We start from the raw sequence: 26,901 nt of genomic DNA on the forward strand, positions 1-26,901 counted from the left end.
TGCTGGAAGGGCCGGCGATGAAATGGTTCAGGTAAGCAAAAGCGAATATCCAATCCTGGGAAGATCTTGCTACGCAAATAAAACAGAGGCTTGGTTTGTCCGATATGGACTACTGCTTGAAACAGGATATGTTCAGAAGAACTCAAGCAGTAGGAGAATCCATTGACGACTATGTCACTGGAATTTTAACGCTATTCAACCGTTTGTGTGTCAAGGCCTCCGAATCGGAAGTATTTGATCAGTTTTATCGGAATCTGGCCGCCGATTAAGAACTTTACATTAAACAATCACAGGTTGAGAGCGTGAAAGAAATCACTAGTTTGGGTCGCCAGTTTGAGACAACCGTTTATCAGAATAAATTGTGACGTCCGCCTCCCGTGCCCTCTGATTGTTCATTCCCCGACGTCACTTATCATGCATCGTCAAAAGCTGTCTCCTTTGGTGCGATTCCTTCTTCATCCCGTTCTCCTGGAAGTTCCGATCGTGAGTTGAACTTCGTCTCTCCTACTTGTCGCACTATTAATGCCGTCCAAATTCCAATTGAACTGTTGATAAGAAGACTGATGTAGCGAAATGTTGAAATTTTGGGAAATTAGGTCGCGTTTCCGAGTATAGGTAGTCTGAGTCTTCCTTAAAATGTTATAAATTTGGTCTAAATGGTGCCAAGCACAGTGTATGTCCTAGGTGCAATTCTCAGCAGGGATACTAAATCCGAGCAGGCGTGATGGCCCATCGTTAGCTCCTGATAGGCATGTGTGTAAAACATTTGGGGTCTTCCCTCGTCTGCAACCTGTGCCAAAAATTTTTGCGTATCGCGTTGTAAGGTACTGGATATTGTAGTTCCTTCGTGAACCAATCTATTGTGAGTGGCATGAATTTGAAATACCTCCAAAATAGTGAGGACTCAGGGCAATTTATGTCAGCTAATGGCTCTCACTATTCTTTTTTCTTGTAGTTCGTGTACGTGCTCCTTTTAAATCTACTCCGCAAGTTCTACGAGTAATTCTTTCCTTTCGTCTGCTCTTTGATGCGTAGGAGTATAGTTTTATTTTTTTGGTGGGGGGGTGACGGATTGTTGTACAAATAAGAGATATAAAAGAAGAGAGGTGTCATATACGGGCGTGGAGATAAGTTGAATAAGTGAAATTATTAACTTTTGTGAAACTGGACCACCATAATGAACTGTGTATTGCGTCGTGTTTGTGTGAGCATAATCAGAATGTAATCGCACGCTTTTGAGCGGTTCAACTGATTGTAATATAATTCGATTCCGAATGGTGGTATACTTCATAGTGACACTTGCTACATCTCGGTAATAGGAGAATTGCGTATGTATAATTTTTATATTGTTTATCCTTCCCTATTTTCAAATTCATGTACTGTCTCCACTTCTTCATTGTATTAATTCAATAAATGTTTCCTTGTTATTTGTTGAATTTCTTGATATTTTAATTAAAAATTCGTCTCTTGGTATTTTTCTGCCGAGAGGCTCATCTCCAGCTCAAGGCTTGTAGCTTGTGGCCTTTCCAATTCGCGATCCGGGCCCCAGTTCTTAGCTAATGTTGTTATATTATGCACGGTGAGCAGGATTTTGTGCGTGCGGGGTGTGACTCAATACTCACTTGTTTATGATGTAAACTACACGTTTGAAGCTCTGACAAAACAGGGTCTTGAGTGCACTCACGGGGCACCTTATCCCAGATATTCTTTACAGCATTCGCAGCTATATTAACCAAAAATGCCTTTGATAATGCATTCGACTCTTCTTCATTAAAGTGTTTATTTTCTTTTTGCATGCATAAAACTTTACGATTGCCCTTTCAACTGCGTTACACTTAGTATCGGGTAGAAATGACATGGTGTCTTTACTCTACAGATGTTTCTTTCACACTGACGTCATTTCGACACTGCAATTTACGTACGGTGTTCACCTCCCGACATGCAGTGCAACACAACCAATCAAAGAGCATGCACACATGCCGCATAGTCTGTTTAATTGTTGGTCCACTATGATCCTTGTAAAGAGTTTTAAATGATGGACATCCTGACTCATGCATCTCTATAATTTCACACGCTGATCGTAGATACTCACGCAACCATTCCTTCTTTTCACAACCCTTATAAAGAACAAGATGTGCTCTTGACAAGCAGGCGTTCATGATCAAAGATAGAAAGGGATAAGTTATACTTTTTTCTTCCCACTGCAGACCTAATATTGGCGCACACAACACAGTGCAATCCAACGCAGCCACCTCCTTAAACACAAATTTGTTGCCGTTTACTTTGAAGATTTGTACATCAACTATTAATGTTCTTGTGATGGTGGAATAAAGTGCTCTACTCTCTATCACAGTATCTAAGAGACTAAAGAAAAATTCACACTCATACTATCTATAAAGGCATGAGTTTACTAGAGCGTGACCTTGATAAAGAACAAGTCTAAACATGCATAACCACATCCACGTCATCGCTGCATGTTAAAAGCAGAATAATCTTAGTATCGCACGAGCTCAGTCCCGTAGGAGACGTACAGCCTTAAGCATTAGACCACGTCGTCATGGTTATACATGTTTAGACTTGCTCGTTACTGTCAGATGGAGACATAATGCATTGAGCTGACTTGCTAGGCCTCCTCCAAGAGGGTGCATGTCGAGAAGGGCAGCTAGCTTTAAAACTATAATCTTCTGAGCTTAGGCACCCTCTAAGGCAGTGTCGGGGAAGGGGACGTCGCGAAAGGCACCTGTTCAAAATCCGCACCAACTAGTGCATGTGGTTACGACCTGTCAAGTTGGCAGCTGTCATATTGACAGCTGTTCAAATTCCGCGCCCCACGTTGTTAAGATGGCAGCAGTGTGGTTAGAGTCTGTCAAGGTGGTAGCAGTGAGTTTAGCGACGTTCCCTTGTGCAGGAAAGTGAGGTTAGTTTCCGTCAAGGTGACAGCTGTCCTCTTGACAGCTGTTCAAATTCCGCGCCCATGTGGTTATGATACCAGCAGTGAGGTTTGGACCTGTTAAGATAACAGCAGTGAGGTTTGAACCTGTTAAGATACCAGCAGTGAGGTTTGCCACGTTTAAAATTCCGCGCCAAACACGTTTACGTGTTTAGGACCTGTCAAGATGGCTGCAGTGAGGATAGCCATTTAACTTGTTCACAGAAAAGTAATGTTGGAACCTGTCAAGATGGCAGCGAGGTTAGCGACCGCCTCTTGTCCAAAAAAGTTTTGTTAGGTTCACTCAACGTGACAGCTGTCAGAACTACGTGCTTTTGTATAAACAAGGCCACGAGCTGGTGACATCACGGTCACGTGTTCACGACGTCATAGGATCAATGACCTTTGCTGGAGTCATTGACCACGGGTGCTGACTCAGCTGAAATATACTGACGCCAGTGACGTATACATTGCCCTACCACTACTGCATTCGTCAAGTGAAATGCCATCGTATCACTTGGCGCAGCAATTATAATATTGATAAAGACTTTTGGGGTTATGCCGTGCGCAAAAGTCTATGTCATGTCTATAAGTGGGCCTACGGGCCGTGAGTGCAACAATGGCAAAATCATAATATCAATCATGACATACAAAGTTACAAAGTTTGGGCACGGAAAACTTGGGAGAAAAGAGACATGTTGCTCGATTATTTGGTATGTTTCGAAGTGTCAGTGGAGAGATGGCGTGGAGTGACACTAGTAAATAACTTTGAGTGGTGTCTTTAAAAGTAGGAAAGATAAATTTGGAATTCAAGAGGACAAATTGGGGAAAATATTTGTTTATAGCAAGCGGAGTTGGGGATTGGAATAACTTCAGTCTTAAAATATTACTAAAATTTATTAGTATTAACCTATTCAATACAATTGTATTTGCACATTTCAATTCGGACCAAACATGAAATTTGTAACATGTCATTGGAATAACTTACCAAGGGAGATGTTCAATAAGTTTCCAATTTCTCTGCAATCATTTAAGAAAAGGCCAGGTAAACAACGGATAGGCAATCTGCCACCTGGACGACTGCCCTAACTGCAGATCAGTAGTGATTGATTGATTAATTGATTGACAATAGACATATCGAAACTGCAAACACATGCTTCACAACAATAACGAAGTGCAACGGCCAACTTGTATTCTAGAGTGCCTATGAGAATAGTGGTAATTGGTGGTGTACGCTTCTGATAGTGCTGGGAAAGGAGCGGTAGGAGCGGAGAAGTTGCTCGCGCAACATGAATCGGTGTCTCCTATTGCCTCTGTTGTCTCCGCTTCCTCCGCTAGAACCGTCATGCAAGGAAAGGAGCGGAGTAGTTTGTTTTAGTATCACCTACTTTAAGTAGAGCGACAACGCGGCCGAGCCGTTGGATTGTTACGTATGGTGCCGTTTTTAAGCAACAGTTGTAGTAGTGTTGTTTTGAATGAAGAACCTACCGTATATTATATAATACCGATACATAATTTAATGTAACAATAATTCATAATTTTTTCATGTATTAAAGCGAAGTCTGTTATAAAAAGGCAGCTTCATAATAAATACAACCAATTTTTTCGGAGCCACAGCCATACACCAAATAAATAAATAAATAAATAAATAAATAAATAAATAAATAAATAAATAAATAAATATATGTATGTTTCAGTCAAGAAGAAACGAAGTTCAAGGCTACATACGTTACTTGAAGAAATATTTGGAGTTTCCATGTCAGAAAAGCAAAGTGTTTGCTCCTTCTGGCGATAAAGCATTTCTTCTTGCTGTGATTATTTGTCTGGCAGCAGAAAACATTCTCTCCGCTGAGACAGGGGTAGCTGAATACAAAGGTAGTATGCAAATATTTCATCAAGTGGATCAGATTTGTTCGCCATTTGAGCCCAGTAGTTGGCAGGGTCGGTCAACCTATGCTCTGGCTTTAATTCCACGTACTGTCTTAGTAGTATCGTGGTATTCGACGTAGGCGTCGCAACACGTCGCTTCTCCGCCACCTTTGCATCCATTAAACGCTAAGAGGTTACGTCTGCCTTCGTTTCTTCCTGCAGCAGACTTTTCTCTCAACGATGTAGAACTTTCTGCTGCTGCTTGTAGCCTATCACGCCTTTGGATCGTGGTCCTTAGCTCGACTTCAACCTGAAAAATTGTCACATGCTTGGTTTTGTGAAAGGAATATGCTATATCGACAGTGAACAAATCGTGCTTTTGTTCCATTAAAAATTGTAACATTAACCTGTTTCCGTGCTTCTTCTGCATGATATGGTATTCGAAATCCATACTTTTTGTACCTAGGATCAAGAAAAGTTGCCGCCCTTGTCACAGAATGAGTTTCATATGCAAACGGCTTCCAGACTTGCTTCTTGGACCATCCGTCCCACAGTAGTTGCTGGTTTTTCTACTTCCGTAGAAAGAGAGATAAACAACCGTTGCACCAAACGGATCACGTGAGTAAACGTGGTGCAAAGTTCTCCGGATAACATGATAGTCACCGTTTCCAATTGGTCTAGAATTGCTAGGCACTGCTTTAAAGTCAACCATTCGTCAGCTGGAAAAAGTTGAGGTCATACACTGTATTCAAATGTTACAAAAATACAAGGTTTTCAATACAATACCCTGCATTCGTAATTCTCACCTGCTAGAGCTTGCGGCGCATTCACAAGTTCTGACCGAGCCACTATGAGCTGGTCCTTTACCTCGCGGAGACGGCGCATCATAGCAAGCTGGTTGTTCCATCGGGTCGAACAGTACTGAATAAGCCGGAGTGGCTGCTTACCGGACTCTAACTGTTGAAGTTGTAATTTATGGTTTGCAAGAGTACTTTGCCTACAAGACAAATTAGGAAACAAACACTAGCAGCAGGCCTGGAGCAAATGTATTATTATAAGCCAGAGTTCGGCAATACCTTGAGTTTAACATTTCAAAACTTACAACCCTAACCTTACTTTTACATTTGTTGTGACACACTTGCTTGAAATAAGTGACAATATTTGTGCAAGTATCCAAAAACGTACGAAAAGGGAACGTTCTCTTTACAACATCACTTATGGCCTAATTAATTGTGTGCGCTACACAGGGAACATGGCTGATATTTAGCTTTCGTACCGCAGCTACCATATTTGCAGCGTTATCTTTAGTAATTGCTGGCACTTTACCAGACAACTGCCAGGAATGTATGATGTTTGACAAGCGGCTAGCGATATGCTCCGCGGTATAACTTCCTTTCAGAATTTCCTTTACCAGACATGCGGACATCAATGCATTTCATATAAAATGGGCAGTCATAGTTATGTACGGGTCTTGTCTATTGAATGTCCAACAGTCGTTAAAACGACATTTTTTGCTCCTGCCAGTTGGATGTTCAGCTTATTGCGTACTTCGTCATGCATTTCGCCTGGAATTCCCTAAGAAAAAATAAATATAACCTAGGTTTCGATCACAGAAATAGCTGACAATTAATTGTAATACGAGTTCATTTTCCATCTACCTCAGACAGAGTTTGGCGACGTGATTTAAATCGATAACAAACTTCCTGAAGCCTTCATCCAGGACAATGTCGAGCAGTTGCATATAACAAACATAGCCAAACTCCGATTCAAGCGCTTATGCTCTTCACTCCCTGGGGCGAAGACCTCACTTGTTTGGTTCCAAACACTGCTTATACAGCACCTCCTAGAGAACAAGCCCTGGCAACACGATTGAGAGTAACTGATGACGTATATGCGCGTGGGCCCATGCCAGTATCTCAGTTAGCTTGGTGCCGTTATTAGGACGCGTTTCCCTGTTATGTGTGTTTTCATCTATTGTATTAATCTTAATCGAGTCTTGTGTGTTTAACACTCGCTTAATATTCCTATTAATGTAAGTTCAGTTAAAGGTTTTAGTACTTATAAATTGTTAATATTAATAAATTGTGTTTAAAGTCCCGGCATGGCCGCCACGTGGAGTTAGAACTGAGGTTATTTTTAATGGTGTGTTGCTTTGAATTGCGATCACTGTTTTTCAAATTATGAATAACGATGCCTCAGAAATGCAGTGCTTGAAATTGTAAGGGCAATTATCGCACTGGCTCTAAAGTGAGTTGTTTTCTCGTTTTCAATTGACGAGTCGGAGAGAGCTAAGTGGTTAAGATCTATTCGCCGAGATGACGTAGTTCCTTCCAAAAATGCAAAGGTAAGTCTTATTTATTAGTGTGTTATACCTGATTTCAAACATTCAACGACATAAGTTGTGGAGCCTTGTGTTTTAGGTGTGCGAGCTCCAGTTCAAACCTCATGAGGTTGAATGGACGATCAGCATGTGACTGCACCTTTATCTAATCCAAGGCTTGTGGATAGGTCTCTAATATATTTGCTAATTATAAATGAAATAGATTTTTCGGGGTGATTTATACTTTACTGATTTAAGCATTTGCTGTATTGAATTTACCAGTTATTACATTTAGTTTGGGATGTGCTGAATATTGACAATACTTTATAGACTACTGGTGTGGGTATAGTGATATTCTGGCAAAAGTTGTACATTATGATGGCATGTGAGGTATTGGCTTTCAAATATTCTTACTCTGCTGGAGCCCTAACTGCAAGTGAGCCAGTTCTATTTATGATATCACATGACGGAATATACCTCTTAGTGTGGGATAGTATTTGAAATCCAGGCTAGAGAGCGATGTTATTGTGTTTATTTCAGTTAGGTTCTATATAATTATTGTAAATTACATTCACTGTGCTATTCATTTTATATTAAAATCAACCAGATATATCTAATGACGTGGCATAGTCCTGTGAAGTAAGTGGTACCATCAATTAATAGATGAGTGCATATATATCTTGGTGAATGCATTCTAATTTGGACTAAACGTTTTAGGAGCTGTTCCTTCTCAGTTTCCAAACTGCCCAGAGTACTTGTCTGACACCACATCTGCCCACTGAGAAGCTCCTAATGATAGGCGTGTTCAAGTAGACAACGAAAGTTTTGGTCAAGCCTCTTGCTCAAAATTTATAGACCTATCAAGATCATGTCAGTACTGTTTCTGTCAAGAACTTCCAGGATTTTAAAGAAGAATTAAGTTCAACATCTGTAGAACAAGACTGGAAGTGCATAGAAAAGGAACAGTGTGTTTACCTCATTTTAATGGAGGAAGAGCCTATCCCACATCTTCATTGCTGTGTTAAGATCAGCTGAGGGGCGGAGGCTTTCTCATTTTTAGAGTACATTACTATTATTAATTAATGAGTTGATGAACCTCTATGAATTCCATAGAAAGGGAATGTGTAAACTCTGAATTGAGGGTTAATCTTTGTAAGTTCCTTCAGCAGCTAACATTCTTGTTTGAGTAATTGCAAATTCAATGATGAATTTCCTCTTCCAGCATTATAATCTATTCAAACTCTGGTTATGAATTTTCTCTTGGAGAAAGTACTCTTTCGAGCTTTTGTTTTTGCATGTAATGAATGTAACATGTATCTCTGAAAAATTGCGGATTAATTCTTAATCGATCTCACGTATGTCATATCTATACAATGCAGCTGGTTCATAAAGCATGAAATGAGTACTTCAGTGTGTGTTCTGCTACATTTTTATTACTGTAATGGCAGGGATGCAAGTTCTTAATATGGTCTCTTAGGATTTTAACAATTACTGTTCATAGAGATTTCCTTTTATGTTTTCTTATATCATGTTCACCTCATGTCCATTTCAATTTTAAGCAACCTGGTGAAGTTAAATAGAAAAGAATTTCAGAAAATGCCGGGGTGAAGGTCAGATCAAATGTTATCAGAATTGGCATGCTACTTTTCAATTTTAAGTTCATATATTTTAGTAAGTTGTTTTATTTCCAATTTTAATTTCTTTTCCCCCTGTTCTGGTTACTTGAATCAGGGACCAAAATAATATGAGTACATTTATATACACTAGGGAATGCGAATATAATTTTGATGACTTGATGAACAAACTATTTTTGGCATGTATTGTAATCATTCTCTTTGCATAACAGCCAAATTTTGTGAGCTCTTCATCCCCTTAACTTGTGTTTACCTGTTTTCATGACCGACAACAGTGAGCATTACAGCTTGTATGTTCCTTACTGTAAGTAAGGTAGTTTATATTGTAATGGCCGTAGCGTCCGCCATGTCAACTGGCAGTGAGCATTACAGCTTGTATGTTCCTTACTGTAAGTAAGGTAGTTTATATTGTAATGGCCATAGCGTCCGCCATGTCAACTGGCAGTGAGCATTACAGCTTGTATGTTCCTTACTGTAAGTAAGGTAGTTTATATTGTAATGGCCGTAGCGTCCGCCATGTCAACTGGCAGTGAGCATTACAGCTTGTATGTTCCTTACTGTAAGTAAGGTCGTTTATATTGTAATGGCCATAGCGTCCGCCATGTCAACTGGCAGTGAGCATTACAGCTTGTATGTTCCTTGCTGTAAGTAAGGTAGTTTATATTGTAATGGCCATAGCGTCCGCCATGTCAACTGGCAGTGAGCATTACAGCTTGTATGTTCCTTACTGTAAGTAAGGTAGTTTATATTGTAATGGCCGTAGCGTCCGCCATGTCAACTGGCAGTGAGCATTACAGCTTGTATGTTCCTTACTGTAAGTAAAGTAGTTTATATTGTAATGGCCGTAGCGTCCGCCATGTCAACTGGCAGTGAGCATTACAGCTTGTATGTTCCTTACTGTAAGTAAGGTAGTTTATATTGTAATGGCCACAGCGTCCGCCATGTCAACTGGCAGTGAGCATTACAGCTTGTATGTTCCTTACTGTAAGTACGGTAGTTTATATTGTAATGGCCGTAGCGTCCGCCATGTCAACTGGCAATGAGCATTACAGCTTGTATGTTCCTTACTGTAAGTAAGGTAGTTTATATTGTAATGGCCATAGCGTCCGCCATGTCAACTGGCAGTGAGCATTACAGCTTGTATGTTCCTTACTGTAAGTAAGGTAGTTTATATTGTAATGGCCACAGCGTCCGCCATGTCAACTGGCAGTGAGCCCGGCTCGGCACCGTATAGACCCACCCCTTACGGTTCAACTGCGCCAATCACTAGCAGCTTAAGTGCTAGGCAGCCACACTCGCTTCCTCTCGCGGCCCCGTAGCAGAGGAGTATGGAAATGACTCCACGATTAATCTGGAGTGTTCCATCTCGCGATGTTCCTGGATCCGTCCAGCATCCGGGCGATTCTAGAAGAGCCAGCGGAGGTATATAAGAGAGGAACGACCCGCCTGGAGTGAGTGAGAGTTAGACTGAGTTAAGCGTTGGTGTGGTTCAGTCGTGAGCGACTGCCAGTGTAGTGAAGTGTGTGAACTGCCGTGATTATCGGACTAGTGTGCTACAATGCGGACTGTCGGCGAAGGAGAGAACGTGTAGCCGTGCGACGCGGGACCTTGTGTGTGAGTATAAAACTGTGTAGCGTGAGGACAAGTGAGAAACGAAGGGAGAGAGAGAGAGAGCCCGAACTGTGTAAGTTTGTGTTATGAGCAACAGTTGTATGTAGTCTTGTATAGTATAGTGCGTAGCTAATAAATCTTAGTATTGAAGCTACCAGTCTAGTGTTAATTGATCATACTACCCCACCAACTCGCTACAATATGTTATTATTTTTATTGAATAGCTTTTGCTGTACTTACATGTTGTTTTTGACCTTTCATCAACAAGTTAAATTTTGTAAAAGGAACTGATTACTTTTGATTCTTAAATATACGAAAGAAAGTGTCATAGAGGCATATTATTAAAGTTGTTCAGTATTACTCTTTAAAAAACTGAGTTCTATTCTTTTTGCATTTTTAATTTTTCTTCATAATTATTATGGTATATTACTAATTTCGTTTCCGATATGCGAGCCTACGAGAAATAATATTCGTGGAATGCAATTTAACCAGCGTATTTTTTAATCATCTTAAGGAATTAGCTTCATCTACTATCCACTCGCGCTGGGCCCACGCGCGTGACGTCACGAATCGTATTGCCAGGCCTTGTTCTCTAGCAGGTGTTGGCTTTTGACTCCTCTTTAAATGATCAAATAAATTAGATGTGCCGCCTCCCATTGAAGAACTTCGAGCACATAATTTTCACTTGGCAGATTTCTTCTGATCGCCCTCTGCACCGAAAAGTTCCAAACAACTGATGGTTTTCGTGACATTAGCTACACAGTGCCAGAACGTTCACCCGTCACACGCAACAGCTGACAGGGAGGAGTGTTTTCTCTGAATGAGCAGAGCACGTTCGCTCCGTTTCCTCCGCAGTAGTACCTGAGAATACCTGTGGAGCGCTTCACTTGCTACAACCGATTCAATCACTCGGAGGTAGTGATGGGTTGCGACCGGAGTCATGAAGAGTCGATTCCATATGCCTGGGGAATCGGGTACCCGATTTTGGAATCGATTCCGAGGAACAAGTAGCACCGTCTATGATGCAGATACGTAAACACGTGCAGCACGAATGTGTTCTGTAATGTGAGTTTAAAACCAGGTCACTTTACAAGCCGTGCCTGCCCTCACTGCACAGTAGTGTCCTGGAGTTATATCCTCTAATGCGACTGTAATTTGATCAGAAAGTATGATTCCTTGTTTGAAACTAATCAATTTGTATGGATTGTAAACAAATCAAAACTTGTACGGGGATTATGACATAATATAAAAGTACTATTTCAAAAAATATAATTGTAGTAAAGAAACAACCTTAACTAATGTTAAGCAGTGATGAAAACAAAACGAGAAATTCTGACAGTTTCGCATAATAATACTTAGCAGTAGTATGAAATGTCTCCTTCTTCTTTTTTCTACCACTTTTCTCACACCTGTGGCGTCGCGGGTGCAAACTGTATCGCACATGTTGATTTGGCCCTGTTTTACAACCAGATTCCCTTCCTGACTCCAACCCTATGTGGAGGGATGTAATCACTATTGCGTGTTCCTGTGGTGGTTGGTAGTGCAGTGTGTTGTCTGAATATGAAGAGGAAAATGTTAGGACAAGCAAAAACACCCAGTCCCCGGGCCAAAAGAACTAATCAGAGGTGATTAAAATAACCCACCCGGCCGGAAATCTAACCCAGTACACTCAAAACCGAATGCCTCAACACTGACCATTCGGCCAATGAGTCGGAGAGTAGCATGAAATGTTCATTACAAATTAAATGTAACGGAAGACAGGTATACTTTGAAACAAGTTGTTTACTTATTAAAAACGCGAGTTAATTCAACAGACCTTACACGTTTACACGAGCGATATTTGAAAACCACATGAGAAAAATACAGTGTAAGCATAAATAACAATGTCGATTGCTACAACCAGTGTCGAGATATGAAATGTGATTTCCAGACAACCAGGATAATTTGTTATTTCATTATTATGTGGCATAATTCATTCATGACAACCAATAAGACATTACACTGTATACAAAAGAAATAGTAAATACTGCACGTTCGAATTTACCCCACTTATACACGGAAGCCTCTCCTGCGAACCATGTGACCTTGCCGCGGTGGGGAAGCTTCCGTGTCCCAATGAAGCAGATAGCCGAGCCGCAGGTGCAACCATATCGGATGGGTATCTGTTGAGAGACCAGACTAAGGAATGGTTCATCGAAAGGGGGGTAGCAGCCTTTCGGAAGTTGCAAGGGCGGCAGTCTAGATGATTGACTGATATGGCCTTGTAATATTACTCAGCATGGCTTAGTTGTGTTGGTACTGCTACACGGCTGAAAGCAACAGCCGTAACTAACTCCCGATGACATGCAGCTCTCTCTGTATGAATGATGTACTGATGATGGCTTCCTCCCGGGTAAAATATTCCGGAGTTAAACTAGTCCTCCATTCGGATCTTCGGGTGGGGATTACACTAGAGGGGGCGATCATCAGGAAGATGGATACTGACATTCTGCGAGTCGGAGTGTGGAATGTTAGAAGTTTGAGTCGTTGTGGTAGGTTGGAGAATCTGAAAAGGGAGATGGATAGGCTAAAGTTAGATGTAGTTGGTATAAGTGAAGTACGTTGACAGGAAGAACAGGATTTTTGGTCAGGTGACTACCGAATTATCAACACGAAATCAAACAGGGGTAATGCAGGAGTTGGTTTAATAATGAATAAGAAAATAGGGCAGCGGATAAGCTACTACGACCAGCATAGTGAAAGAATTATTGTCGCCAAGACAGACACCAAACCAATGCCCACCACAATAGTGCAGGTCTATATGCCTACTAGTTCAGCGGATGATGAGGTAATCGAATGAATATATGAAGAGATAGAAGATTTAATACAATATGTAAAAGGTGACGAGGATCTAATTGTGATGGGAGACTGGAATGCAGTGGTAGGCCAAGGAAGAGAAGGTAATACGGTAGGAGAATTCGGATTGGGACAAAGGAACGAAAGAGGAAGTTGGTTGGTTGAATTCTGCACTGATCATAATTTAATCCTTGCCAATACTTGGTTCAAACACCATAAACGACGGCTGTATACGTGGAAGTGACCTGGAGACACTGGAAGGTATTAAATGGACTTCATTATTATTAGGCAGAGATTCAGAAACCAGGTGTTTCATTGCAAAACTTTCCCACGAGCAGACGTGGACGCTGACCACAACTTGTTGGTCATGACATTTCATCTGACGTTGAAGAAAGGGAAGAATGATAAAAGATGGGATCTAGACAAGTTGAAAGAAAAGAGTGTGAGGGATTGTTTCAAGGAACATGTTGCGCAAGGACTAAATGAAAAGGCTGAAGAAAACACTATAAAGGAAGAGTGGAAAGTCATGAAAAATGAAGTCGGTAGGGCTGCTGAATTAATGATAGGAAGGAAGAAAAGATCAACTAAAAATCCGTGGATAACTCCGGAGATACTAGACCTGATTGATGAACGACGAAAATACAAGAATGCTAGAAATGAAGAGGGCAGAAAAGAATACAGGCGATTAAAGAATGAAGTGTATAGAGAGTGCAAGGTAGCTAAGGAAGAAAGGCTAAAGGAGAAGTGCAAGGATGTCGAAGGTTGTATGGTCTTAGGAAAGGTAGATGCTGCATACAGGAAAATAAAGGAAACCTTTGGAGAAAGGAAATCTAGGTGTATGAATATTAAGAGCTCGGATGGAAAGCCACTTCTAGGGAAAGAAGGCAAAGCAAAAAGATGGCAGGAACATTTCTAACAATTATATCAAGGTGAAGATGTATATAATTTGGTTCTGGAACAAGAAGAGGCTGTTGAATCTGATGAAATGGGAGACCCAATTTTGAGGTCAGAGTTTGACAGAGCTGTGAGCGATCTAAATAGGAACAAGACACCTGGAATTGATGACATTCCCTCTGAATTACCGACTGCCTTAGGAGAAACCAGCATGGCAAGGTTATTCCATTTAGTGTGTAAGATGAATGAGACAGGAGAAGTCCTATCCGATTTTCGGCAGAATGTTGTTGTACCTATTCCCAAGAAAGCCGGTGCTAACAAGTGTGAAAACTATTGCACTATTAGTTTAGTATATCATGCCTGCAAATTTTAACACGTTTTATTTACAGAAGAATGGAAAGACAAGTTGAAGCTGAGTTGGGAGAAGATCAATTTGGCTTCAGAAGAAATGTGGGAACACGTGAAGCAATCCTGACTTTACATCTGATCTTAGAGGATCGAATCAAGAAGGACAAGCCCACGTACATGGCATTCGTGGATCTAGAAAAGGCATTCAATAATGCTGATTGGTCCAAGCTATTTAAGATTCTGAAGTTGATTGGGATCAGATACCGAGAACGAAGAATTATCTACAATCTGTATAAAAATCAGTCTGCAGTGATAAGAATCGAGGGCTTTGAAAAAGAATGAGCATTCCTGAAATGAGTGAGGCAAGGCTGCAGTTTGTCCACCCTCCTTTTCAACATTTACATAGAACAAGCAGTAAAGGAAATCAAAGAGGAATTTGGAAAGGGAATCACAATCCAAGAAGAGGAAATCAAAACCTTTAGATTTGCCGATGATATTGTTATTTTACCTGAAACTGCAGAAGATCTCGAGAAGCTGCTGAATGGTATGAACGAAGTATTCGGTAAGGAGTACAAGATGAAAATAAATAAGTCCAAAACAAAAGTAATGGAGTGCAGTCGAACGAAGGCAGGTGATGCAGGAAATATTAAATTAGAAAATTAAGTCATAAAGGAAGTAGATGAATATTGTTACTTGGGTAGTAAAATAACTAACGATGGCAGAAGTAAGGACGACATAAAATGCAGATTAGAAAATCAAGGAGGAGCTTTCTTAAGAAAAGAAATTTGCTCACTTCAAACATTGATATAGGAATTAGAAAGATGTATTTGAAGACTTTCGTGTGGAGCGTGGCATTGTATGGAAGTGAAACATGGACGATAACTAGCTCAGAAAGAAAGAGAATAGAAACTTTTGAAATGTGGTGTTACAAAAGAATGCTGAAGGTGAGATGGATAGATCGAATCACAAATGAAGAGATACTGAATCGAATCGGTGAGAGGAGATCGGTTTGGCTAAATTTGAAGAGAAGAAGGGATAGAATGATAGGACACATCTTAGGACATCGAGGACTTGTTCAGTTGGTTTATGAAGGAAGTGTAGGTGGTAAGAACGGTAGGGGAGATCAAGGTATGAATATGACATGCAGATTAGAGCAGATGTAGGATGCAGGTTAGCACAGTATCGGGTTGCACGGAAGCTCCATCAAACCTGTCTATGGACTGATGACTCAAACAACAACATACACGGAAGACTCACTCTAGTGTGTACGCCCAGCACACTCTCGTGACGTCATCTGGAACCGATTCCTCGCATGCGACATTGAGTGCGACCTCGGAGTCGTAGTAACGGATTCTCGAGAATCCAGGCGTCATTCGCGCATATCACTACTCGGAGGACAGCCTAGAGTTGGGTCATTCATGAACTAGCTAGTTCATTTGAACGACTCTTTTATTTGAACTAGTACGAGTTCGTTCAATTAATTTGAAGGGGCCGTTCACGCAAGCACACAGCATGTTTGAGGACGATAACCTAAGCAAGCACCATCTATTGTAAAATGTACGTACAAGCCGGTGCCTCGTTCATTGAACGAAGTGCCGCGAGAGCTGATTCCATCAAGACAGCACAAATGAACTACCTCGTTCATTTGAACGACAAAATAAGCCCGCACATAAATGGCCAATGGCGTGCCGTGTTAATGATCACATGACAGCACATCTCCTCTCACACTTCTCAACTGGCGGTGGCGTTGTGCATTACTTGTGTCTAGCGCCAGACAGTGTGCAGCCACTCGGCTACGCTCGGGTGAGATCTGTGGGTTATACTCGGCTGTGCTCGGGTGAAGTTGTTCGGCTGCTCTACTAGCGCTTCTTCAAACAGTAGTGGGGGTGCCTTCCGATAGTAATGGAATATAGGGATGGGCTTAACAGTTATTTTTGATTGACGGTTATAACTGGAGCGGTTACACAAAAACACTCGTTAAGGTTAACGGTTAAAAATAACCTCTAGTGCCGAAATGAGTGGCTGAGACGGTTGAGGCGCTGGTTCGATCCTGGCTCAGTCCGGTGGTATTTGAATACGTCAGCCTCGTGTCGGTAGATTTACTAGCACGTAAATGAACTCCTGCTGGACTAAATTCCGACACCTTGTCTTCTCCGAAAACCGTAAAAGTAGGTAGTGGGACGTAAAGTATTATTACAAGAGGGGTACCTAGTATTCGCTGCACAGTGTCAGTAGCGTGCCGGCCTGCATCTGAGAGCTGCTTCGAGAGGTCCACGTATTTATACACTTGAGAAGCTATCTGACGGTGATGACGGTCTTAGTCAAAAATGCCGCGAATATCGACCGGGAGGATTCGTTACGCTGACCACGCGTCACCTCATAATATGCAGACATGCGGGGTGAGGAGCGGTCGCTTAGTAGGCCAAATGTCCTCCAAAGCAGGAAGCATTATGGAGGTATAGTTTGTGTACCAAGTGCAAGGTTGACGTAAGGAGCGTAAGTTAAGTCATAATTCCCTTCTATGTAATTGGTACATACATGAAGTCGATCATTTCAAGAATGACGAAAAATTACCTCCAAATAACAGAAGGATACTGTAAATTAATGTAAAATACATGCTTAAATAACTTTGTAGAAAAACCAGAAGCAAGAACAAGGAACACAACAAATATTTAATCCACCATCATTTAAGAATACTGTTAATTACAAACTGAAATAACTTGCGTACATTCTGATTACTGCGATGGAAACTGGTAGTGAGTACGGCCGCACGGCTCTTCCCACTTCATAATTCCCACACACGTGTACGAGTCAGTACTGATTACTTGAGGCGGCTACTGGAAGCGTGCAGGACCGCGCGGTGCCCTCGTTTACCGAGTACACACGAGTATTGCCGAGCTGCTATTATTTCAGTAACTGGATATTATAATACTAGTTAATAAAAATACTAGTTACTGGAGGCAGTTACTGGTAACGACTTCGTCCGCGCACTGGCCTCGTTAACCGAGTACACACGAGTATTGCCGAGCCGTTGTTATTTCAGTAACTGGATATTATAATACTAGTTACGGCAAGCAGTTACTGGTAACGACTTCGTCCGCGCACTGGCCTCGTTAACCGAGTACACACGAGTATTGGCGAGCCGCTTTTATTTCAGAATTGAGTATCTCCTGTAATCGTAACAAGCTCCAATCGCGTACTGGTAAAAGATCCTCGTTAAGTTATTTATCAGCCACAATTCTCATGGAAATATCATTTCCTGTCTGTAACGTCTGCATGGTAGATGCAAGTAGAGTAAGTTAAGCTTCGTAATTTCCTCTTGCGTACTATTTTCTGCGTCTCCATTGTACAACCGACATCCACGGAGAAATATATTAAGTCGATCATTTTAAAAAAGAACTAAACTGCCAAAAAAGGAATCCTACTTAATAACAGAGAACTGTACTGTAAAATGAATGTAAAAGGCAAATATAAACAACTAACTTATTTATAGAAAAGCTGAGGCAAGTGCTGAACAATACGGTAATTACAATAATTAAAAATACAACAGAATATTACCCTAAATAATATAAAAGGCAAATGAATGCAAAATACAAGCTTAAGTAAATATTCAGAGAAACAATACAATTTCGCTTTAGGTCGCACCGACACAGACAGGTCTTATGGCGAAGTTGGGATAGGGAAGAGCTAGGAGTGGGAAGGAATCGGCCGTGGCTTTAATTAAGGTACAGCCCCAACATTTGTCTGGTGTGAAAATGTGAAACCACGGAAAACCATCTTCAAGGCTGCCGACAGTGGAGTTCGAACACATTATCTCCCGAGTACAAGCTACGTGGAACCAAGCCACGTGGCCACTTGGTCCGTACGTATTTAAAGAATGAACCAAGGCAACTGCTAAATAGGAACTTAAATTTTTAATAATATAGTAACAAAAATACAACAAATTGAACTCCACATAATAGACCTATATTAATATAACTACTATTTGTCCAACTATTGGCCCGTTTCTTTGCAGAGGCGGGTATATTCATTTACAACTTTGCTTTACGTGGTCTTACGGCGACGATGGGATAGGAAAGGGCTAAGAGCGACAAGGAAACGGCCGTCGCCTTAGTTAATGTGCAGCCCCAGCATTTGCCTGGTGTGAAAATGGGAAACCACGGAAAACCATTTCCAGGGCTGCCGACAGTGGGATTCGAACCCACTATCTATCTATCAAGCTCACAGCTGCGCCCCTAACCATATGGCCAGCTCGCCCGGTAGGGTCAAGTATGAAGTGAGATGAAGCTTCGTAGGAAATTTTACGACCGGATGCCCTTCCCGACGACAAACTCATCAGAGGACTTAATGAAATGATATGGCGTGTATGGTTCAACCTGATCGTGCCTCAGTGTTACTGGCGAGGCAATAGCGTAACTAAAACACTAACATACACTATGTACACTCACGTATTTACACTAACATACACTATGTACACTCACGTATTTACACTAACATACACTATGTACACGCACATATTTACACTAACATACACTTTAAACAAATTAGCATAGCAATAAATTGGCAGCAATAACTTCTTGCTCGCTATCGGTAGGTCTTGATAAACTCAACGGTATCTTTTTGTGGGCCTTCATAAATTTCGAAGTGCCCAAATACGACAGCCTCTTATCAGAAGATTTACTGGCACGTAAAAGAACTCCTGCGGGATAGAATTTCGCCACCTGGACCTCCATGGAAACCGTTAACAATAAATGGGGGCCGCAAAAGTGTTCAGATATTACTGTTCATAAAATAATAGCTGCTCAACCGCGTTTCCTGTGAGACGATTCTTATTCTCTGTTACTATCTGTCCTGCCCCGTGTGTAATCAGTGGCGAAGTGTGAACTTTGTAAGGGGGTAGACAGAGATTATTTTATCTAAACTGTTTTAATCATATTATTATATGGAATTTTGTTTTCGACGTATACATCTGTATTCAGTATTATATTAATGACTGAAAATAAGACAAACCGTATAACAACCTATAACCCTACGTGCATTTGCTTTATTTTTAAATATAGACGAAAGAGGCCGCGGGAGTTGTCAAATGACAACATACTTTTAGAATAAAAATAGCAATATATTTCATTGTTATGTAGATTTAATAAGAAATAAATAGTTGTTCGTACAAGTCACCTTAAACAATATTCTTGTAAATGAGTTTAATCCGCCTGTCCTTTGTTTCGGCAAATATATCTATTACTGTCGTCTTGATGTCAGGCGTCTTGTTAAGATTCCACAGAAACTTCTTCTCTGTAGCTACAGTTCCCAAGTTAGACAATCTCTGGTTGGTCATCCAATTCCTTAAATACGTTTTAATTCATTTCAATTCATTTGAATGCACTCATAGCGCGTTCACTAGAAACTGACTTCATCGGAATACACAGCATCAAGTTAAGCAATTTTTTTCCGTATGCGTACTCTGGAGTACCTTATTAAGACTGGAAGCTAATAGTTATTAGGGTTATAATACCGCAACTAATATTGGCGGGCAAGAAAATGCACGTACTTGAAGGGTTTTGATGCTGTCATTCATTTATTAGGTGTAATTTTACTATACTTCGTATTTAAATATTAATTTATTTTTAGACGTGTCTTATAATAAAGTAAATTCAAATTAATAACATTAAAAGCATGTCTAAGATGGTAGCCAATAAGAGCACCTTTATAAGAGAGATCCAAATACTAGCCAATGAGAGCAAGAAGAGACGCTGGTAAGTCTGTCTACTAGGCGGAGACATCTCGCTATAGGAAAGTCATAGTTCCACAGTCAGCACCTACAGATAGCGTTAGTGTTGCTCTATCTGAAGCTTTGATAATCAAAGGGAAAATACACAGAATGGACAGCGTTTACTTTCGCCTACGTGTTTCGAGTAACTAACACGAGCTTTAGCATTGCCGAAGTGAGACGAAAATAAGTAAAGCGGGGAATACAATAATGTCACGAATCTGGAAATATTTTATGTTCTAAAAAGAAATTGAATTAACTAGACAATATTTCTTTCACAAAATGTTAAGGGTACACGCTGTCTACCCTGTCTCCCCTGACGCTTCGCCCCTGTGTGTAATGTTGTCTAAAATGAGATGAATGAAGTAGTGGTTAAAATTAGGTGGTGATCGGCAGAAAACTATATAAGTTCTTAATTTCAGTCATTACTCCTCTTATTACAATGTAATATTAATGGAAATATCAAGGGAATTAGATTTTACACACCAATCTCTTCATCTTCTTCTTCTTCTTCTTCTTCGTTTTGCCTCATGACTGAGGCGTCGTGACTATCATAATATTCAGCCCTCTAGCCGATGAACCATACTCCGCCATTCTTCCCTATCTAAAGCTTTCAATGTGGTTACTCTGAGAGAACACTGTAGGGGGCCGTTCACCATGTCAATCCATCGCGTTGGTATTCGTCCTCGTTGCCTGGTTCCCTGGACTTTGCCCTCAACAATCAGCTTTTGTAGACTACCATCTCGGCGCATTATATGTCCAAAGTAGCGTACAATTCGTTGAGAGACCTTACACGATAGACGAACTTTTATCTGAAGTTGGTTCAGGATTGATGTGTTCGTGCGATGAGCTGTCCAAGGAATCCTTAACATTTTCCTCCAGCACCACATTTCAAAGCTTTCTATCAGTTCACGATCACGTTTGAGGATGGTCCACGTCTCTGCGCCATACAAGAAGACTGAGAAGACTAGAGATTCAACGAGCTTCTTTTTTGTCTTAATGGTGATGTTGTTATCCTTCCAGATCTTCCGCAGACGGATCATTGCTACCTTTGCTATTTCATTACACACCAATAGAGCATATCAAAAGTTATCGGGCTTCTTATAAAACACCTGCATACATCCCACCGTCAGTGGGTAGGGCCTGACACATCCCACTCTGATGAGTGCAGTGTCAGGCATAAGGAAAAACATTGGTTTTATGGAGTAAATACTTGTATAGACTTATATCTAACATTGTAATATTAGTTAGTTATTCAGGAAAATTCATTATTAAGAGTACGCTTCAACAGCACTCATCTTCCCCAGCTCTTAACAGCTAAAAAGGACAATTATCATCTTAGAGAAATGTTTTTCCGTGGATAAAATAGGTAAATCGCTTCTTCTCTCTCAAACAGCCCCTCGAACCGCCGAGCTTTAAATAGCGTAAGAGGTGCGGTGCGGTTGAATGCTATGTGGTTTGCCGTTCATATTAAGACCTGAGCAAGCACCAGCTATCGTAAAATATACGTACTAACTCGCGTCGCTATGGTATTGCTGGTATGTTCATAATTATCTACCTCGTTCATTTGAACGACAAATAAGCTTGCTCAAGAATGGCCAAGGGCGTGACGTGTTAATGGTCACGTGACAGCACATCACTCACTCTCCTCAAATGGGGGAGAAGGAGTTGTACAAAATTAGAAAGTTTATATGTCTCTCCGTCTCTTAGATACCATTTCTTTACTTAGGCAGACGGGCGGAAGCACTGTGTAGCTGTTTTCTCTTCGTGCTCATAATAAACTAACTCGTTCATCTGAACGAAGTGCCGCGAGGGCTGTTTCTAGGCCTATATCACATCATGAACTACCTCGTTCATTTGGACGACTCAAGGCTATGAACAGTATCTAATGAACCACTTCCAGCAAATGAACTAACTGGACCCTTCCCTACCCAGTCCCAGCGCTAATTTCTGATTCCCATTCGTCTGCCGTCGCAAAGGGAGCCCAACATCACCTTTCAAAGAGAAGATAAAGATGGAGTCTGCCGTCTCTCGGTAGGTACGCACCAACAATATGACTGCTAAACATATTCGTTACAGTGCTCCTGACGGAAGCTCAGTGAACTGCGGCCGCCATGACAGTTGCAGGCAAGAGAACTTGACACTTCGATACCAGGGGCTGCGCCTCCTAGAAAACAAGGCCTGGCAATACGATTCGTGACGTCACGCGACTGGGCTCAGCCGTGGCCACCACAGCTCAGCGCGAGTGGATAGTAGATGAAGTAGTGTTCTCTAGGAGGCGCTGCATTTCTCTTACATGATCCTTGTTCGATACTGTCCTAGCCGCATGCCACTTTAGCTTAGCGCTATTATCAGTTCATGAATGGATGTGGTCTTTTCCGTGCAATTTAAAGTCTTATTTAAAAGTATCAAGTTCAGACGTTTTGAAAACACTATTGCAATGAATAATCATAGGACTTTTAATGAAATAATTGCAGCAAATCTAACAGACGTTTGCTTGGAAAAAAGATTATCAGCATTAATTTGTAACAATAGGCTATGCGTTTTTCCTTATCAAGATTCCCATGTCATGCGCAGCATTGAACGTCACAAGTCGCCATCAGAAAGGCATTACCGGTAACGTTACATTTTACAGGTAGGCCTTATGTATGAACAATTATTTGCGGGTTATTATAGCATAGGCCTAAACCCAATTTCATAATCCATAGGCCATTCTAATGACGACATATTATTTTTCTTCAAGGTTTCTTTTGAACTCCCCCTGTGGGTGGTGGCGGTGGAATAACACACACGGTACACCCTACCTGTCGTAAGAGGCGACTAAAAGGGACCCCAAAGGCTCTTAACTTAGGAGCGTGGTTTGGCGACCACGGGTCCTTATCTGAGCTCCCCTGTGGGTGGTGGTGGTCAGGGTATTCCCTGCCTGTCGTAAGACTACTAAAAGGGGCCCCAGGGGCTCTCAATTTAGAAGCGTGGGTTGGCAACCACAGGGCCCTTAGCTAAGTCCTAATATTGTCTCCATTTACTTGTGCCAGACTCCTAATTTTCACCTATCCTATCCGACCTCCCTTGGTAAAGTCTTGTTATTTTCCGACGCGGACGATATTAAAGCATTCGAGGCATAGGGAATCTTTCACCTTCGTGGCCTTTGTCTATCCTTGGCCGATTCCTTCATTTTACGGAGTGTCGGATCCCTTCCATTCTTTCTTAGTGATGTATAGAGGATGGTTGCCTAGTTGTACTTCCACTTAAAACAATAATCACCACCACACCCTTATCCTGGGACTACAATGGAAAGAGAAGCATCATTACAATACATCTTATGAATGCACTTTAGTTTAATTGTTATTTAGAGACCCTACTTACTTTGACATTTAACATAATTTCATTAAATATTATTGTGTAAGAGGAAACTGGAGCCACCTTTCAACCAACACAGTCTATTGCCACATAACCACATTGGTTAAACACTGTCACCACACAACTTTACATGTATTTTAAATGGTTTTTATCATTATTAGGGTCGGTTTTATTGCATGAAACATAAAAATAATAACGAATTTTGATGTGTACGTCTATACAAGTACAACCACTATGCCATGACACCTGTCGTTTGCTTTGTCAGCAGTTCAAGTAGATTCAAGGATGTTCGGCAAGTAGCACGTAGCAAATACAGTAGAAACAATACGCGACACTTACGGATTTCGCCTTGCTAAAATGGGAGACAATTCGACGGTGGCGCTCCTAGTGACTTGACCTGAACAAATCGCGCTAAATTCAAATATCAATGGAAATGTATATACGGAAATGGATAAATAAATTACGTCTAGAAAGACAGTGGTATTGAGATATTAACTTCGAAGTTGCTAAAGCAATTCTGGATAAATGAATGAAGAATTATTTAAAAGGTTATTATTCAAAGACTGAAATTAGACATATAAACAAGGTGTGAAATGGACTGCTGTCCATTATGCATTACTTTTTTAGCTTTAGGATACCTGCCTGAAATCTTGCGGTTGGATTTGTCTTTTTTCCTCATTTAAAAACAATGTATTATCACATAAAAATATCGGCACATTCCTTACACATATGATGCAATGAATTAACATTTAATAGCTGGACAATTTTCCTCTTAACATGAAGCCTACTAACAGGAAGAAAATCTATAAAATCCCGGCTTTAATCTGAGAAGAGGAATAAAAGAAAGAAAAGTTTGAAAATGTTGTCGATAGTGATGCTTTGAGGAATATTTACGTACAATTAGAGTAAAAATGTAACATACCCTTGGCTGTATAGTCGAGGATTTTTAAAGTCGCTGGCCTGGAAATGATCTGAACAGATCTTATAATTCTTATACAAGCGTAACGTCCCTTCTTTCTTGTACACTTTATCCAAATCGCTTCTGTGACATTTCAAAACCCACAGATCACACCTACAGCAACACATCGGTATTGAAGGTTAACTGCTGCACTATACAATAATATATGCGTATTATATTTTAAGCCCGTTTAAACATGGGTCGAGCAGGTCAGAATATTATGAAGTACTACAAAAATCTCTGTCACTGGAAGAATATATATGCAAACACAATATTACTTATATGTTCTTGTCACGAGGGAACCTAAAGAACGAGCGCGCATTTTTCTCTACTTCGTAATTACTGCAGCCAAACACCGCACATACCTTTCCCCTCATGTTGAGAGGAGATATCAAGGAATGACACACGCTACTTTTTAATTATGTCAACTCACTGAAAACGCATAGGCCTAAATAACACCAAAAACTTCACGCAAAAATACACGTGCTCTTATGACAGAATCAGTACCGTTCAGGTCTATCCGCTAGAGTGAGCTCCAATAGCTCTCCCTCGATATCTCGCTCAGTGTCGTGTATTGTCTCTACTGTATTTGGTAGCACCTAGCACGTAGTGATGGGCATATCGAATGTTTCCTGCTATCGATTGTTAAACGATAGTCCAGGATTACAACCGAATGTTTTTATTCGATAGTTTCATTCGGTTTTCGAATTGCTGACATTCTTTACGGTAGTTACTAATTACTACAATATGCACGCTTGTTACAGTGTACGGTCTTATATTTACTCTGATCCTTGCAATTTCGGCTCCCACAAGATCTGTGCCAATCATTAGGAACAATTTATAGAATTATGGACACTAGGACCACATAGGCCTACTTATTTTAATATGAAATATTTAATGGTGCACTTGGTCAGTTTTAGGTTAGGCAATCTCTCTTCGTAGGAGGAAGTACAGTAAAATTCATTTTTATTTATTTAACTGGTCTCATGTCAAACAATGTACATGTGCAAACACCCGTTAAACATAGCTCTCTTCAAAGCTGTCATAGATTTTCAGACTCTTACATTATATTTTAAAAATGGCATTTTAACATGAAACAATGCAACCAAACCGCAAACTGAGTGAAACACACATGTAGTAGAGCAATAAGCATTTATATGAGCAGTCACTAATAATATGTCGTGGTAAAACATACATAAAGTAGCTAGATCAAACGTTTTCATTCTTTGCACATAGGAGAACAGGTTAGGATAACTAAAACAACATATCACACTTTCAGTATAATTAATCAGACACTTAGGCTACCACTGTCTTCCTATAATCAAAGATTTGTGTTCAGGAATATTAAAAGATCTAAATGTTTTGCTTTCAAACTGTTTCTTCTTTCACTCATAATCTACCCAGCTTTTGAAAATATTCTTTCTGCTGGAACTGAGAGATATTTCTGTGACAATGTGTGTAAGTGTTGCATGGCAATTTGTGTTTCTTCCAGAATTCTGCTGGACTGCTTTTCATGTCAACAAATGGCTGGTCAATGTACTGTCGCAGCAGGATGGTTTCATTGCTAGTTGGATTCGTTCTGCATTTTTAGTGTGCCAGCTTATCTTCTAGAAAGAACCAAATATTGTCATTAGTGCTGGTAGTGGCAGGATAGACAAAGTGTTGACAACTCACTACCGTAATCAGATGTTTTTGAGATTGCTCAGAATTTGTCTCATTTCCAAATGTTACCTTCTTTAATCTAGGATCCAGTAAGGTTGCAGATGCTGGGATGTCCATCTTCCCAACTTGTCCTTGTTCTTCAATGTGGTTCCCAATGTAGTTTGTGGCTCTTTGTTCATTAAAGTTACTTGGATCCCTCTGACTAATGGAATTACCTTTTAAATTGTTGGGTATTTTTCTGCAGAAAATTCCTTTTCCACAAGTTCCACTGGCTTTAATACAGCCACACAGTCTTCAATGGTTGACCACTGCTCTGCAGTAAGGGATGGTGGACTAGTAGGTACAGATGTAAAAGCAGCTGAAAGAGATTCTTTCACTTGCAGCAACCTCTCCAGCATGAAATATATTGAATTCCACCTCGTTACAAGATCTTTCTTCAGTTTGTACTGTGCGACTCCCATTTGTGCTTGAATCCCTCGTAGTTTGTCTGATGCAGTAACACTGGATTTGAAATAGGTTACCAGTGCTCTGCATGCCTTGAGAATGTTGTTTAAGTTGTTTGTGTTGGTCACTGCATTCTGTACAACCAGGTTCAGCATATGTGCTATACATGGCAGCTCACTGCAGCTTTTATGTTTGCTCCACTGTCGGTGACAACAGCTACAACTTTGTCCATGATACGCCATTCATCCAGAACTCTTCTTATGACACTTG

Source organism: Anabrus simplex, chromosome 10 (assembly GCF_040414725.1).
Source record: "Anabrus simplex isolate iqAnaSimp1 chromosome 10, ASM4041472v1, whole genome shotgun sequence".
Taxonomy (NCBI): Eukaryota; Metazoa; Arthropoda; class Insecta; order Orthoptera; family Tettigoniidae; genus Anabrus; species Anabrus simplex.